The following is a 15,218-nucleotide window of genomic DNA, read 5'->3' as shown; positions in this document are numbered from 1 at the left end:
ATCATGACATTTGGAGTGCCGTGTTCTATTAAACATCTCCATGGTTCTTTATAGGTCAGCTTCCTTGATTACTACTTTGACCTTACTATTTATTATGATAATTGTGTTCACCTTGCTTTTTTCAGTTAAGTGGTTTCTTTTCAGTGGGTTCAGTTACCTGGATTCTTTTACTTGGAGGTCCTCTCACGTCCATTTTTATCAGGGAACCTAGTTCTTTAGCAGGATCTCTTATTGCCCTGGACAACCAGAGACAGCTGTCACTGAGCTTTCTGATGCTAGTGCCCCTCTTACTGGCACATTACTTAACACATTCGTAAGTGGATTGTCCTCTAGGCCTTTTCTTAGAACCTTGTAGATGGTTGGGTTTTCTGGCTTCGTGTATTATATCTAATCCAGCAGCCTCACTTCTCTGAATATTTTGATTACTGTCTTTGCCATCTGTCCCATTTCTACTTCATTAGGTGTGGGCTATTGCTTTGTCCAAGCTTCCAAGAACCATCCTAGCAGCATATTAGCACTGTCTCCTGGGGTCCTTGATGTTGTATAAATCTTGGATCACAGGAGACTGCTCGCATATTGATAAACTCACCTCTTTCCAACTTCACATTCTGTTCTTCTTGATACATCATACTCAGGATGCAATCCCATGTAAACTCTCCTGGCTCCTGCTGAGAAGTGTTGCCTAGGTAGTGTAGCTTCTTTGACATATAGTTTTTAACTTACTATAGCAGGCCCAGAACTACCCCAGATGGATTGTTGTAACTTTCTCCATGATCTGGTGACCAGGAGAAAAGGTGGGGCAGATCATCATAAGATGTGTGTTATTTTGCAAGTACAAAAGCTTCTGTATCATCTTCAAGCAAAGGTGGGATGGGGAGTGCAAGCCTTTAAAGAGAGAGGAGTGGACCACTTTTGAATAACTAGAGGATTCAGGAGAGTCTAAATGTACCCAAAGATTCAAGATTTTCTGGTGCATTGACCAATATGTTCCCATCTCAAGTCTCCATGTCCCACTCCTTCCCAACTGGAACCCTGCCTGTACTGTAAAAGACACTCTGGTTGCAGGAGATGAGAGTCTTTTTTATATTACTGTGGAGGCCTTTAGGGTCTCTACCACCTCATGTTGGTAGTATTTTACTCTCAGGCTTTCATGTCTATCTCAGTTCTCCATTGGTGGGACTTTTTTTAATAGTTGCACCATAACTGCATACTAGTGATGGGATTCTCATTTTGGAGCTAGGTTATCCAGCTTGTAAATTCCATTTTATGGATTCTAGGAAGAATCATATTTGGCAGTGACTGTCCTAGGTTGTTTTCCTCAGGTGACTGTGACTGTGAGATTTACATGCAGGAGGTTAATTGAATAGTGCTTTTAGTAACAACACCTGTGATGAGTGAGAGTTGCTGCACTGGCAAAGGGAGAAATTGAATTGTGATGTAATTGCAGGAGAGGCCTCAGTTGGTTCTACATTGAGATCTGGAGCTGTGATGTTCTTCACAGTTGTCCCGATTGAGTCAAGAGCCTTTGTACTCCAGCACCACCAGTCACTGGAAGCAGATGCCTCCAGGAAGGGGGATGTGTATTCTTTGAGCCTAGAGTAATTCCTGGGGAGGATCTCAGTTGTGAACTATTAGCAGTCTGTGCTCCTGGCAGCTGGAGAAATGGGTACCTGAGTCTTAGAGGGGGATTTGGGCAGTGGATCACAAAGTTCACCACAGTTCCCAGTAGAGATATGTTGAATGAATGATTGAATGGTCTTTTTGTAGTTACAAGCCTCTGGAATGTAGGTTCCTTTTGGTTTATTATATAGCAATTAGCATAGGACCTTCCATACAATAGTTGATTGATCAGTATGTCTTCAGTGAATATATGAAAGAATAAATTTTAGGGCTCTTGTTCATCAGTGACTATTCTCGGCCCCAGTCAATACTTTGGAGGTTTTAACTATAATCCTTCTGAATTACAGTTTTATACATTTGCCACTCCCACAAAGAAGGATGATGTAGGCTTACTATTTGTGTGGAACAGTGACTGGGAAGGTGTGGTGATGTGAGTGGGTACTACCTTAGCCCAACTGAACTGCAGCTCTGACTTTCAACCATGATGTAGAACCCACTAGGGCCTGGTGGATGTCAATTCACTGGCATGCACGCGCTTAGAAAGAGGCTGAGTCTTGTGTGCTGTGGAAATGCCTATTAGCTTCATTCTGAATACTTAAGAGCATACCAGGCATGCTTACAAATTCTTTCTTGGAAACAGATTGTTGGTAAGTGCTTTATTTCCTCTCTAAATACATAGTTTGTCGCCACATGCATTAATTCTTCATTAAATGATGTCAACATTCTACTCGGCAGAAATAATTGTACCCTTTTCTTAGGTGCAATTATCCTGATGAAAGTAATTAGTCAACACAGCTACTTAAGAAGGAGCTCTGCATTTGGAAGAGCTTCAACTTATACGTACCATGTGGTAGGGATTTAGCTTGGCACTGGATTCAACTTGGCAACACGTACAGCTTCACAGAGGGCTTCTTGGTTGGGTTCCCCCCCCCATAAAGGTGATGTCCCAAGAAAATCCGGTGCAAAGAAAACATACTTACATGTATTAAGACCCAAAACATACCTGTTATTCTGACACATTTATTTGTATACATTATTATTTTTAAATCCAAGTAAGAAAATAGGATCCTAATTTTGCTTTATTCTCTCCTGCCTGTTTGCCAACTCACTGGACCTTCAGCTAATGTTGTACATACACATAAATCTCTCCCTTGCCATCAACTATGCATGTAGATTTTGGATTTTGCTAAAACAAATAGAGGAAAGCAACTCTTTAATGGTGTGAGATCTGAAGCAGTTTGTGAGGGTGGACATTTCCTATGAAATTTTAAGCTCTTTAAGTTATTCTCAAACAGTCTCTTTCTGGGTAAAGAGGTAAAGAAATTATTTCAAAGACTCTCAAGTCTCCACTGCTAAATTTTCTGGGGGGGGGTGCTAATCTTGAGAAGGATTTGTGTTACACAGGTGTTTGCAATTGTCAAAATTTAGAATGATCATTTTATTTCAAAGGAAAAGACTTGAAACAAATACTGAATTCTAATGATATGTATGCCAAAGTATTTATGGAGAAAGATACAAATGCCTGCAACTCAATTTGAAATGCATAAAAAATAATATGAGTTAGCTTTCCGCTCCTCTCTGTTCCACAGATAGCAACAACTTCTAGTGCAGTGCCAGGCACATCCTCGAGACGTGATGGTGAAGGTTGGAGTAAACCAGTCTGGTCGTTTTGGTCACCTGGTCACCAGGGCTGATTGTAACTCTGGCAAAGTGGGTATTGTCACTATGAATGACCCCTTCATTTACCTCAACTCCCTGGTCTATATGTTCCAGCATGATTCCACCACAGCAAATTCAATGGCACTGTCAAGGCTGAGAACAGGGAACTTGTCATCAATGGAAAACCTATCTCTATCTTCCAGGAACGAGATTCTGCCAACATCAAATGGGATGATGCTGATGCTGAGTATGTTGTGGAACCCACTGGAGTCTTCACTACCATGGAAAAGGTTGGGGCTCACTTGAAGGATGGGGCCAAGAGGGCCACTATCTCTGTCAACTTCTGACGCCTCCTTGTTTGTGATGGTTGTGAACCATAAGTATGACAATTCCCTCAAGATTGTCAGCAATGCCTCCTGTCCTGCCAACTGCTTGGCCACTCTGGCCAAGGTCATCCATGACAACTTTGGCATCATGGAGGGACCCATGACTGCAGTCTATGCCATGTACCGCCGCCCAGAAGATATGGATGGCCTCTCTGGGAAGTTGTGGCATGATGGCCCAAGGGGTTAGCCAAAATATCATCCCTGCTTCTACTGGAGCCACCAAGGCTATAGCAAGATCATCCCTGAGCTGAATGGGAGGCTCACTGGCATAGCCTTCTGTGTCCCTACCCCCAACATGTCAGTCGTGGATCTGACCTGCTGCCTGGAGAAAACTGCCAAATACAATAAGATGAAGAAGGCATCAGAGGGTCCTCTCAAGGGTACCCTGGGCTACGCTGAGGACCAGGTTGTCTCCTACAACTTTAACAATGACATCTGCTCTTCCACTTTTAATGCTGCAGCTGGTTTTTCTCTCTGTGACCACTTTGTCAAGCTCATTTCCTGGTATGACCATGAATTTGGCTACAGCACCTGGGTAGTGGACCTTATAGTCCACATGGCCTCTAAGGAGTAAGAGTTCCCTGGACCACCAACCTCAGCAAGAGAAAGAGGAAGAGAGAATTCCTCAGCTCCTGGGGAGTCCTTGCCCCAACTTATTCCCCAAGACACTAAGAATCTCCCAACCTCTACACAGTTTCCATCCCAGACCCTCTTAAGAAGGGGAGGGATTTGGGGAGCCCTACATTGTCATGTACCATCAATAAAATATACTGTACCCAGCCAAAAAAAATATGAGTTGTTGGATAATATGAGTTGATGGGTAGGTAGAGAGTTATGTGATACATCAAGTAGAGTGGGATGTTAATGGTAGAAACCAGGTCATAGGTATAAGGGTATTCCATGAAAAATTATTCAAACTTTGCTATATGTTGGAAATTTTCATAATAAAATACTGGAAATAATCACCATTGGCACTTCTCTTGCAGTGTCCTTGAGGCAAACTTTGATCAAAATGGGGTGAAAATTCAATTTATCCAATATTTACTAACTACCTTGACAAAATTTGGTGCTAGGTATGAGATTTCACTGAGATTCCTTGCTTAGTAGTCTTCCTCTTCTCTTAAGTACAGCTAGGGAGCAGTTACAACCTCTCCCTTTAACTCCACTTCCAGCAGGAAGAATATAGGCAAATGTATCCCAACAATTTAGGATTCATGGATTGATTTATTTAGGTCTTCTTTCCTTCCTTCCTTCCTTCCTTCCTTCCTTCCTTCCTTCCTTCCATCCATCCGTCCATCCATCCGTCCATCCATCAGTGTGTACTCTGTTTCTCTGTTTGGTGTGAAGCATCGAAATAGTGTTTAAGACAGAGTTCTACAATAAAGAATCTTAAAGTGTAATGGAGATCTCAGCATGAAGTCACTATTCCTCCGAGTTCCACTCTGACCTTGTTTATTCATACTTTCAGACAAAATCACTTCAAAATGAGGGATGTGATGTAAGATATATGGAAATATACTTCTGTGCATCTGGAAAACTTCAAAAGTAGCATTTTTTTTATTTTCCTGGTAATTTCTAAAGCCACAAAATATTCCAGTCACAAATAAAAAACCAAGGCTTTCCTGTGGGAAACTTTAGCGAAAACCTAACAAAACTTTCCCCAATTGGAGTAAACCATTAAATACTTAAAAGCATTTTAGTAGCATATAAAACCAAACCAAGTCCTCTGAAAATCATGGGCCAAATCAAATGCTAAGATTTAAAAAGTCCCAACTGAATGCATCTCACCCAGGCCCTGCCAAGGGAGTTACTGCTCCCTCCAGAGCTGTCTCCTTTTTTTTTTTTTTTATTGGTTTTAATTAAGTTTTACAGAATAAATTAGTTCACCATATTTGAATCACATTTGCACACAGAGATGAAAAGTTCTTCTTTCTCCATTCCAATTCAGGGCTTTACTGTGGAAAAAGTAATATATGTGTGATGCAACCACTATTGAAGCTCCAGTCAATAAAAAAAGTCCAGTGAAGTGGGAAGGAGAGGAAATGGGAATAGGAACCAAAGAGGAGGAAGCAGAAGCAAAGGAAGCAAATGGAGAGCAGAGAGGAAAAAACTAGGGTAAGTAGATAAAGCCACAGGCAGCCAATGATTTGGTACTCTTAGTTAGAGCAGACTGCTAAAAACTTACTGTGAGATTCTAAATACGTCTCTGGTTCCCTTTGCTTCCTCTCCAAAATCAGTAAACTGCTAGTTGAAAGTCTTCATACCCCATTGTTTGCCATCAGAAACAAGAGTGCCAGGTAGTCTGTGATCCTAAGAATCAGTGGTCAAGATCCCAGGTTCTTGGCTTTTTAAAGATTTTATTTATTTATTTGAGAGAGGTGGGTGGGAGGTGGGGAGGGAAGGGCAGAGGTAAAGGAAGAGAGAGAATCTCAGGCTGACTACATGCTGAGTCCAGAGTCTGACACTGGGCTTGACTTCATGACCCTGAAATCATGACCTGAGCTGAAATCAAAAGTTGGATGATCAACTGACCAAACCACTCAGGCATCCCTATGACTTTTAGTATCACCTAGAACAGGAAAAAGATTTCTTTCACCTATTTCTGTTTTGGTACTAGAATTCCTAGATGGTCTTCTTTACCTGCTTTTGCCTCAGTTGATGCATATAATGAAAACCAAAGAAACAAAAAGCCCATGTTAGACTGAGGAGAGAGCTTGGAACTTAGAGTCATCCAAAGATGGTGCTTGTCTTTCTCTGTTTTTATTTTCCATCTTGAGAACTGGGATGACTGTGACTTGGGTTTCAAAATGATTTGGTTGATTATACATACACATTTCTGAAAGTATCATAGGATTTTATTCATTGGGATATTTAAGCTACATGGTACATTGTGGAAGTGGGAAATGAAGGGGGTATTGGGTATTCCTGGAAACAGACTCTGAGATGGAGATCAGTGTGCAGAGAATTATGAAATGCTTATGGTATTGACACCTGCATAAGCAAATAGAAGGAAGCAGAATTGGGCATAGGTTGAGTTTAGACTGTGATGGAGTCTCAACGCAGGTCTTAGCTAACTCATGGGGCTCTGAAGCTGGGACAGTCTTTCATAGTTGTTCCTTTTGGGGATCAGAGGCTAGGCCCTTATACTTCTGTATTGACCAGTCACTGGATGTGGGCGGCTCCATGAGACAGCATACTGTTTGGTGAGACAGCTCTCTTTAGCAGAGGGACTTCCTGAAGAGGGCTGGCGGCTGAGACAGTGGTCACGAGCAGCATTCCCAGCAACTGTGGGAATAAATCCTGCCTTCCTGGAGGGAGATTACAGCATCCACTATAAGGGTCATGTTTTTTTTCTTTCCCTTCTGTTATTCTATGTCTCCTAATATATGGCAGCCACAATCCCACATGGTTCTTTAGGTCTCTCCATAGGCATGTGGTTAGTCTGGGCTACTCCTTCTCAGTTTTTTCTTTTTTTCTGTTTCAGGTTGGTTCCCTGAGCAGCTAAAGCTGTGGCTTCAATTTCTCTACCAGCTTATCTTTCACCTTTGGTTTGAAATTGGAAAGACCAATGTGCCTCGATGGAGAAATTCTACCAACTCAGATTGCTAGACTGGGGAGGAGCAAAGCATGACCCACCAGTGAGAAATGTACAGGTACAGGATTGGTTTCTGCTAATTTTTCTGATCTGTTTGCTAGTGCAGAAATAGATGGTGGTTGTTTTTCTGTTTCTTGCTCGTAAGGAATGTTAATATGAGTTTCAAGTCAATCCACTAGTGGATCTATATATTTTCCTTGGAGAGCTTAAGAAGGGCTCACTAAATAATATTCTTTTCCACCCATCAATCTGTGTTAGGAAGATGTATGACTGGTATCTAAGGCGCTGTCAGTGTGTTATTTTCCATGTTCCTCTCACATGTCAAGTATAAAAATACAGCCTGTCAGTGTAAATGTGATATGGGGCATTGTTCAGAGAGACTGTGAAAAATCCTGCAGTGCTCCTTGATTCATCATTTCAACAGCCTAATCATTTCATAGCCCAGTCTAAACAAAACAGTTAAGGGCATTCCGACTTAGGGGGTACTGAATCAGGGTTGATTCAGAAAGGACCAAGAGATCCCATGAGAAAAAATGTTTTGGAGAAAACAGGAGAAGCCTTGTCTTTGTCCTCAATTTCATAGTTACTGATCTTTTTTGGAAGGTTGTTTATCAGTTAATTATTCTCCACCACACCCTGCACCCTGACATTTTGCCAAAGCGGCCGGGAGGCTTCGTTAAATCAGAATTTCTACTTTCAGCTCACCTGTCACAGCTAAAAGCTCCCTCAAATGCATTGACATCGATTAATATTTAATGATTGAATAGTAGAAATATTGGCTCAGCACTTTTTACTTTTTCTTCCTTTAAATTAAAAAAAAAAACCCTTTAGAATGGACTCTGCTTCATGTGCGCTCAGCTCTAGATTTCTACAATGTGAAATTTATGTGGGTGTCAAGAAGGGTAAAAGACCAATGCCCTGTAGAAGGCAGTATGTGCTCCAGGAAAAGGCTAGCCTGTGATGGAGAGAGAGAAGTAACATTTAATTAGCACTCACTCTGCCAGGCACTATATATGAATTCCATAATTCATCTCCGATAGTCACAACACATCTACAAGGTGGGTGTCTTTATTTCATTTACAAATGAGGAAACAGCTTCAAAATAGTTAGAACACTTGCCTGAGGCCACATACTCAAATGGCAGCATCAGTATTTGAATCTTGCATTGTTCAGCCGCACGGTCCATACTCTTTCCAAACACATGTTGCCTCCCTGGGAACAGGAAGCCTGAGCCCAGTTGAGCCAGTGCCTCATTTGACTCCAGCAATCATTTCATGTCTTTGTGTCTCCATTTTTCCATCAGTGAACTAGGCTATAAGCCAAATCTTGAATTCTAATTTGGGTCGTTTTAGGACATTGAGATTCTGGTTTTAAATCAGGTTAGCTCTTATTTCATATGAGCAATACCTACAGATAATTTTTTTATGGCATGCAGATGGAAAAGGAGACTAAGAAACATTTACTTCCAGGGTGAGTAATAACATATATAAATATGCTAAAAAAAACCCCTTAAAATAGGGGTGGTGTGCATTTTTAAGGAGACCGATCATTATAATAATGACAGTGGAGAAGAGGCATGCTCAGGTAGAAATAGAGAAGGCTTTGGATCAGATAGGTGAGTTAAATTCTGCTTCTGGTTCCCATTAGCTCTGAAACTGGGGCAAGTTTTGTAACCCCTACAAGCTTTGGTTTCCTCATAAATAAAATAGGGATAATAATAACTATTTCACAGAATTTTTGTGAAGAAGGGAAGAGGTAATATATTAAAGGGGCCTTCAATAGTGTTTGGCACATAGTGGGTACCTGTTAAATAAGAAATTGGTATTATTAATATTAAAAAAGAAATATCAGTCATTATCAACCTTCATAAGTATCCCGGTTAGTTCAATTCGTCATTTGTTGACAGAGAGCAACTAGACACATGCCAAAAGGGAACATAGATGAAGACACAAAGAAGTCATTTCGATAACTTGACATCCTAGGTATAGTGAGATTCATGAGTAGTGGTTTCAGTGAGTAGAGAGGGGACAACTTAATTCAGCTTTGAGGGTCAGAAGAGGCCTGCTGAAGGAGATACCTGCCCTGAGTTCTAAGGCATACAGAAGGTTTGCCAGGAGTTGCGGATTGCTGGCTGTCCCACAAAGTCTGTTCTGTCCTCTGTAGAACTAGCGATATAGCTTTGCATATGGTGCCCAGTTTGAGACAATGTTACCCAGCCTCCTTTGCAGCTTGGGTGTGGCCTTTCGCCTAGTTTATCATCACTGCTTCGTGTGTGTACAATCTGCATCCATTGCTTCAAAGAAGTGGCCTATTCACTCACCTGTGTGTGGACATTTTGGTTGTTACAAATATGACAAAACTTTTCAAATTGCATACCTTAAATATGTGCAGTTTAATGTATATAAAGTATACTTCAATAAAGTATAAACCAAATAACTAGGGAAAAAAAGAAAATAGCTTGCCCTTTAGTTTTTCTTTTTCTCCTTCCTGTGGGCTGGACTACAGATGTGGTAGTGACTCAGATTTGAAAATGCAGTCAGAAACAACATCCTAAGAGATGTCAGAGCAACAAGAGAGTAGGTGTCTGGGTCATGCTAGTATTATGGCACAGAGCTGCCATGGTAGCTTGGAATTATTCTTTGGATTGGCGGATGAAGCAGATACTGCCATCTATCTCATTTAAGTCATGTGTTTTGGGGTATTTTTGTTATAGCAGCATAATCTATACCCTAACTATACTACACTAGGCAACAATACCAACATAATCACTTAGTATATCTCAAAGGATTGTCCATGTACCATCTTCATTAGAATGACCTGGGCTGCATATTAAAATGCAAATTTCAGTCATCATGAAGCCAAATTCTTGAGGGATAGTAGTGCAGGAGAACTGCATTTTAAGCATGCTCTTGAGTGATGCCTGTACAAACTGAAGATACAATTATCCTGGATTATTAACTTTCTGCTTTTTTTAGGGCCTTTGGAAAATGTTCCAAGACAGTACATGGGCATTGACCTTCTGGTATTTGTGAGTAAGGTTATTCATAAGAGGTCATGAGAGTAAAATCAGGAGGATTTTTCCAGTTATGCTTAGAAATCTGTGTGAGAATCATTGTTAATACTCTTTTAGCTTTGCTATCCGGTCTGTGGATAGCAGCCTCAACATCATATTGGAGCTTTCTAGAAATGCAAAATCTCAAGCCCAGCCCAGACCTACTGAATCAGAATCTGCATTTTAGCAATATCAGTAGGTGATTCATATGCATATTAAAGTTTGAAAAGCAGAGCTTTGTAATCCCTTTCCTTGGAAATAAGTCTCTGAATGAGGCTGACATTTATACAAGTGGCAGCCATAGTTAAGAATTCATTGGGCAACCTCCAAAATGGTACAGACAGTTCTAGAAGTCAGTGGGTATACAGTTGACCCAGAAGTGGGATTCCTGAATCTTATTTTCTAAGGAACCTCCATATTTTTTTCCATAGTGGTTGTACTGACTTATGTAACCACCAGTAGTTCACAAGAAGTCCCTTTTCTCCACAACCTTTCCAGCACTTGTTATGTCTTCTCTTTTTGATAACAGTTATTCTACAGTTTGGAGGTGATATCTCATTGTGGTTTTGATTTGCTTTTCTCTGATGATTAGTGAGATTAAGCACCTTTTTCATGTCCCTGTTGGCCATTTGTATATTGGAAAAATATCTATTCGAGTTCTTTGTCCATCTGTCAAATGAATTGGATTATTTGGTCTTTTTGGTATTGAGTTGTATGAGTTCCTTGTATATTTTGAATATTAACCCTCGACTGGATATTTGGTTTGTAAATATTTAATTTCATTCCTTAGGTTACCTTCTCATTTTGTGCTGTGTAGAAGCTTCTTAGTTTGATGTGATTCCACTTGTTTATTTTTGCTTTTGTTATTTGTTCTTTTGGTGTCATATCCAAAAAAATTATTGCCAAGACCAATGTCAAAGAGCTTTTCCTTATGTTTTCTTCTAGGAATTTTAAGTCTTGTGTTTAAGCCATTAATCCGTTTTGAGTTAATTTTTGTGAGTAGTGTATGATAGGGGTTCAATTTCATTTTTTTTTTTTGCATGTGAATATTCTATTTTCTTTTTTTTTTTTGAAGATTTTATTTATTTGACAGAGAGACAGCCAGCGAAAGAGGGAACACAAGCAGAGGGAGTGGGAGATGAAGAAGCAGGCTCCCAGGGGAGGAGCCTGATGCAGGGCTTGATCCCAGAATGCTGGGATCATGCCCTGAGCCTAAGGCAGATGCTTAATGACTGAGCCACCCAGGCGCCCCTATTCTGTTTTCTTAGTACCATTTATTGAAGAAACTGTTTTTCCCTCTTGAAAAAAAATGTGTTTTCCTTTTCAAGCATTATTTGACTGTGTCAGCATGGGTTTATTTCCGACTCTCAATTCTATTCCATTGGTTTACATGTCTGCTTTTATGCCAGAACCATACTGTTTTAATTACTATAACTTTGTAACATAGTTTGAAATCAGGATGTGTGATGCCTCCATCTTTATTCTTCTTTCTCAAGGTTGCTTTGGTTATTTAGGGTCTTTCATGGTTCCATATGAACTTTAGGATTGTCCTTTCATTTCCATAAAAAAAAAAAAAGCCATTGAAATCTTGATAGGAATTGCATTGAATCTATAGATGGCTTTGAGTGGTATGGACATTTAAGAATAGTCATTCTTCTGATACCTGAATATGGGATATCTTTTCATTTATTTTTATCTTCTTCAATTTCTTTCTCTAATGTCTTATAGTCTTCAGTGTACAGATTTTTCACCTTTTCGGTTAAATTTATTCTTAAGTATTTTATTGTTTTCGATGCTATTGTAAATGAGATTGTTTTCTTTATTTCTTTTTTGGAAAGCTTGTTGATAGTATATAGAAATAAACATATTTTTGCGTGCTGATTGTGTATTCTGTAACTTTCCTGAATTTTTTCATTAGTTCTAAAGTTTTTTTGGTAGAGCCTCTAGGGTTTTCAATATATAAGATCATATCATCTGCAAACAGATAATTTTACTTCTTCCTATTCTCTATTTCTGCACTATTCTTTATTATTTCTTTTCTTCTGCTAACTTTGTTAGCTTGTTCTTTTTCTAATCCCTTGTGGTATAATGGTAGGTTGTTTATTTGAAATCTTTCTTTATTCTTAATATATGTGTTTATAGCTGTAAGTTTTCCTCTTAGAACTGCTTTTGCTGCATCCCATAAATTTTAGTATGTTATGTCTCCCCTGTGTTTTATGTCAAGATATTTTTTCATTTTCCCTTTGATTTATTCTTTAATCTATTTGTTATTAAAGATAATGTTGTTCAATTTCCACATATTTGTGATTTTCCAGATTTCCTTCTGTTATTGATTTCTAGATTCATATCATTTTGGTCAGAAGATATAATTGATATAATTTCTATCTTCTTGATTTCTATTGAGACTTGTTTTGTGGCCTAACATATGATCTATTCTAGAAAATGTTCCATTCCATGTGCACTTCAGAAAAGTCCACCTATTTTTTCAATTAGACAATTTTAATTGCATTTTTTTCTATTGAAATTTGGAATTTGTCTTGCATGTTGCCTGCACTTATGACAAACAAATGTGAACAACACCATAATGTGTCCATGGATATTTCAAGTACAATATATTAATTTTCTGCTCAGGCAGAATTACTGTCCCTATCGTAGGAATAAATATTCATTAAAGGTCCTTAAAGCAGGTCCCTGGGTGGTTTATCCGTAATTGCTTTGACTGTATTCAATAGTTTGATTTCTTGAATGGGATTAAAAGGCCCTAAAGGATGCCCTGCGTTTAGTAGACCAGTCAGGGCCCATTTGGCTTATTACTCACTGGGGATGAGGTTTGTATGTTTGGAGAAAGATTATTGGGTTTCTCTATTCCCATTGTTGAGGGTTGGGGGTATCAGAGGATTAATTTAGAAGTCCTGTCTGGGTTGAGGTGGAGAATAACAGGTCAATATGAATTAGTCAATTGTTAATGATAATAATAACAGTTTACACAACTATAACCATAGTACTAACACAATAGATTATTTATTGAATATTATCTCTGAGTCTTACATATATTACCCCTTTTAAATTATCAAAAAAATTATGATAAACTGAGTCTTAGAAAAACTAAGTGATTTGTCCAAGATCATATAGCTAGATGAGTGGAGCAACTGGTGCTTGCCCTCAGTTTCACCAATTTTAAGGTACAAAGCCAACAAAAATCCAGCTAATTAAGATGTGAGAAGAAATTAAATGAACAAGATATAAGGTCATTTGGATGAAATCTGAAGGTACAGGCTAATTTTTGTTTGATGGACATTCATGGGAGTTTGGCTCACCAGGGTCCATTTCTCCTTCTTACCAGCACCTTGGATTTGTGGGGGAGGGGATTTACCTCTTTTCTTCAGGGTTCCATATGGTGGATCCCAATCAGGAGTCTTGCTCTCACTGATAGAAGGAAGAGGCTTGTGATCTAAAGTCTACTGGACACTGACTCTCTGAAGGTTGAATATTGAACAGAGTAACAAGCAGACAGTGCATGATCAGAGTTTAATAACCTGGAGGGTAGCCAGACTCTTCCTTCTGTGAGTTAATTCCTCTAGTTCCTACAGTCCTTGATTCCAGGTTTCCAGGTTGCCAATTCTCCTGTCTCTTTCAAACTTGGTCTCCAACTTACCTGTCAACTCTCTGATTTCCTAGAATATTTTGAACATATTTCCTTTGGCTTAAATGAGCCAACGTGCAATTGATTGATTGCAACCAAGAACCCTGATTGCCACACCAGAATTGTATTTTAATCCACACCTTATGCCCTCATGGATAGGCCAGGAATATTTAAGATCTGGTTGAGACATAGAAGTGATGCTTCTGCTTCTGCACAATACTGAAAAATAATTATTAAAATATTATTACTTTATAAACAATAAATAAAAGTAAATTAATTTCTAGGGAATAGGTATGAACTTTTGAAAGGAGGGGATAAGATGAAGCCAGGGACCATCAGTTTGAATAGCAGAACTTTTCTACCTATCGTTCAATGGCACAGTCTTTAATTCAGTATATATGTACTTAAAATTTCCTGCTAAGCAAAATTTCATTTAAAAAAATATCAAAGCAAACACTTAGAAGACATTTCAGTGATCTGCAGGGCTTTGACCATCAAAATAATAAAAATGGAATTTCTGACATGGGTTCACATTATGCACTCCTTCTTCTACTTGGAGACCTGAACAAGGAGGTCAGTCTTTAAAATAATGAACATAGTCAGAGAGTCAGAATACCATGCAGTGGGGGAGAGGAGAACTTTCCTCTTAGGTACCAGAGTCATGATAGGTAAAATGGGGGTTAAGGACTACTGGACTCTGGCAGTTAATACTAGAAGCTGAACCTGCCAATGAGTATTTCCCCTGAGATGTAAGACAGTATTCAGCCTACACCTGAGTCCACAAAAAAAAAAAATAATTGAGGAAAATTCACGTATTTTTTGTCTATTGGGGAAAAAAATCGATAAAGATCTTTCCTTGTTGATGGAAAAATAAACAGAAAAACAAAATAAACTATGGGGAAATATTAATAACCCTGCATCGCAAAAGAAGAGAGCACTAGCATAAAGACTTAGAAGAGGAGCATACCCCAGAAGATGATTTGTTATAGTAAACAGAAGAGAATTTTAGAAAATTGGATCATCAGTAGTGGAATGCAAGACATCTTGTCCCCATAAAACAGTACTAGAATGTCATAATGAGAGACATTCGAAGAGCTAAAAATGAAGATTTCTGAGTGAAAAAAGGATTTTTAGAACAGCAAAATCTCAACTGCAGGATAAAATTGAATAGCAGTAAAGAATGATATGGCACTGACACAAAAATAGACACATAGGTCAATGGAACTAAGTAGAGAGCCTAGAAATAAACCCACAATTATATGC

General features: G+C 39.0%; 1 long non-coding RNA gene across 1 annotated transcript in view; it reads left to right on the top strand.

The window, feature by feature from the left end:
- Positions 1 to 15,218, top strand: part of LOC148109820 (uncharacterized) — a 247,058-nt gene that overhangs the window by 127,493 nt on the left and 104,347 nt on the right. Inside the window, exons 3-4 of the long non-coding RNA XR_015724669.1 lie at positions 5,614 to 5,780; positions 7,150 to 7,318. This is a non-coding gene — a long non-coding RNA (uncharacterized LOC148109820). The remainder of the gene's footprint in view (positions 1 to 5,613; positions 5,781 to 7,149; positions 7,319 to 15,218) is intronic.

Source organism: Ursus americanus, chromosome 6 (genome assembly GCF_024610735.1).
Source record: "Ursus americanus isolate L20-20 chromosome 6, mUrsAme1.1.p, whole genome shotgun sequence".
Lineage (NCBI taxonomy): Eukaryota > Metazoa > Chordata > Mammalia > Carnivora > Ursidae > Ursus > Ursus americanus.
This window is presented reverse-complemented; position numbering and strand designations above follow the sequence as displayed.